The following is a 3,124-nucleotide window of genomic DNA, read 5'->3' as shown; positions in this document are numbered from 1 at the left end:
ATTTTCAGGAACGGACTGCCAATGTCAAATTCCAGGGTCACCTATCGCAGCACATGCCGCTCGAAAATGGAACGCCACAGGGTGGGGTTCTCAGTCCAGCCCTATTCAACACTTTAATGTCCTGTATCCTCAACATAAACCTCCCAGTGGGGTGCCAGATCATCTCGTATGCAGACGATCTCGCTATCACCTCCACTGGACCACGCAGCCAGAATAAAGCCCAGCGTTGTCTGGACCTCGTGTCAGAGGAGTGTTGTAGGACGGGACTAAAGATCTCTGCTGCCAAATCCAAAGCCATGGCTTTGAGACAGAGAGTTCGAGGCACAAGACTGAAAATCCAGGGAGTGGAATTAGAATGGGTCAAGGACTACCTATACCTTGGGGTAAGGATAGACCGGACCCTCTCCTTCCATAAGGAGGTCCAGTACCTGGTTGACCGAACCAAAGCAAGACTGTCTGTCATGAGAGCAATGACTGGGAGACGCATAGGGGCCAGACACAAAGTACTAAGATCATTCTATGTACATGCTGTCCGGCCCATTGTGGACTATGCCTCAGTCGCTCTAATTGCTGCAAAGAAAAAGCACACAGACAAATTAGAAACAGTCCAAAATGAAGCTGCCAGGATCATTCTGGGTGCCCCGAGGTGGACGAAGGTCCTCAACCTCCTGATGGAGGCAAACCTTCTCCCCCTGGACTCACGAATCGATCTAACGGCAACACAATTTCTGTCAAAGGTCATCCAGGCTCCCAGGAACACAAGCCTAAGACAAAAATTAGTCAGATGCCTCGAACAAGACAACGAGCTCGTTGCAAACAACTCCTGGCTGTCTCATACAGCCAGGGTGTTGATACGCCATCAGCTCAAAGAACAGCTTCTTGCTAAGGGCATGGACTCCCCCCACCCCGACTTTGCCGAAGCCCCGCCGTGGGCACTGAGCCTGATAGAGTTCAACATAATGAACCTGTCAATGAAAAAGAGCCTATACCCCATGCCTAGCCTAAAGGCAGAAGCCCACAGGGTCATTGCAGCCATCACTCCTCCGGGTAGTAGAACATACTACACGGATGGATCGGTCGATCCCTTGAGCCACACTGCAGGCGCCGGCTTTGCAGCTAGGGATGCCACGCGATCCATGAGGGTAACAGACAACGCCTCCTCGCTACAGGCAGAGGCAGTTGCAATCATGGGAGCCCTAGGCCACGCGTCCCTAAGGGAAGGACACGTGGTCATACACACAGACTCCAGGGCAGCCATTGACTGTCTTCAGCACAGCTCACCCACAGACAACATCTACCTACTGACCACGATTCTCACAATGGCACAGAGAATTCTTGCTCAGGGTAGAAGAATTATCATCAATTGGGTCCCAAGCCACATCGGCATCAGAGGGAACGAGCTTGCTGACAGACTAGCCGCCGCTGGCAGGGGTATGCCCCCAAATCCCATGACGATAAAACCGAGCCGAAAATTACTTATGGAGAAGTGTGCCTTGGTCGATCGTACGTTCCTACGGCAGCTCCACAGAGAGGAAACGAGAACCTCCCCCTCGGCCAGCTGGTACTCAGACGCCACAGGCTCTGAACCACTGGCACTCTCTGAAGTAAGCAACAGAGGTACCGAAGTCATTCTTCACAGAATGCGCCTAGTGCATGGCAGATTATCCCAACAATCGAACGCGATGAATGGTGCTGCAAGCACTGCGGCGAGCCGAACGCCACACTAGTCCACTACCTAGAAAATTGTAACCATACACAATTCCTGAGACATGGACCGCCCACAACAGCCGCTGTGCTGGTAAAGAGGCTATGCGAAATACTTACACCATGGCGGCAGGAGCGCTTGCTGGAAATCCCGCCGCCACGGTAAGCACCGAGTGTCAGACAACTCAATGAGACAGCCGTAAAAAAGCTGACACAGGCCGGGCCATATCTAGAAGGCCCGGGCGAAGCTAGAACTTCGCAAACCAACCCCCCCCCCCCCCCAGATAACGAGACTCTCTCTCTCTCTCTCTCTCTCTCTCTCTCTCTCTCTCTCTCTCTCTCTCTCTCTCTCTCTCTCTCTCTCTCTCTCTCTCTCTCTCTCTCTCTCTCTCGCCTTCTCTCTATATATCTATCTATATATCGGCCTATCCATCTCTTTCTGGTAAAATCGAAACACATTTGAATAAAATGTCAAATTACCGCAAAGTCGACATCTATCGTTGCCAGACAGCGTGGCGCCACGGAACTACCCGATTTTAGTTTCCAAAATTTTCTCTGCAATATATCTGTAATTGTTGATGATAGTAACAGGTTTTACTTATTATTAGTGTTATTATTATCACTATTATTATCATTAACATTATTGATATTACTACTTTTATTGTGTTTATGAATATTATAACATTATTATTATTAGCATTATTATTATTATTCATGCCATCATTATTATTACTATTAGTTGTATCAGAAGTGTTATTATCATTATCATTAACACTGTTATTGTTATTATCATTATCATTGATATTATCATTATCATTAATATCATTGTTATTACTGCTACTATTGTTGTTGTTATCATCATCATCAACACTATTATTATTATAATTGTTATTGTTATTATCATTATTAATACTTATTAGTTATTGTAATTACCAATATCATCGTCATTATTATTATCTTTTTTTATTATTATCATCATTATCACTATTTTATTTTCTATTATTATCATCCCTAATATTATCATTATCATCATCAATATCATCAATATTATCCTTGTTATCGTTAATATTATCATGATTATCATTTTTATTATTGTTATCATCATTATTGTTATTATTGCCATTATCATTGTTATTGTCATTATTACTACCATTATTATTAATATCATTATTATTATTATTATGTTTATCATTACTACTAATATTTTTATCATAATTATGAATATGATTATCATCATTATTATTATTATTACTACTATCATTATTATAATTATGATAATGATGATGACTATCATTATTGTCATAAGATAGAGAGAGACATACACACACATACACAGACACACATGCACGCACGCACACGCACAAACACATACCCCCCCCCCCCCCCCCCCACCACCACACACACTGATCATCACCATCAT

This window comes from Penaeus chinensis, chromosome 23 (genome assembly GCF_019202785.1).
Source record: "Penaeus chinensis breed Huanghai No. 1 chromosome 23, ASM1920278v2, whole genome shotgun sequence".
Classification (NCBI taxonomy): Eukaryota; Metazoa; Arthropoda; class Malacostraca; order Decapoda; family Penaeidae; genus Penaeus; species Penaeus chinensis.
This window is presented reverse-complemented; position numbering follows the sequence as displayed.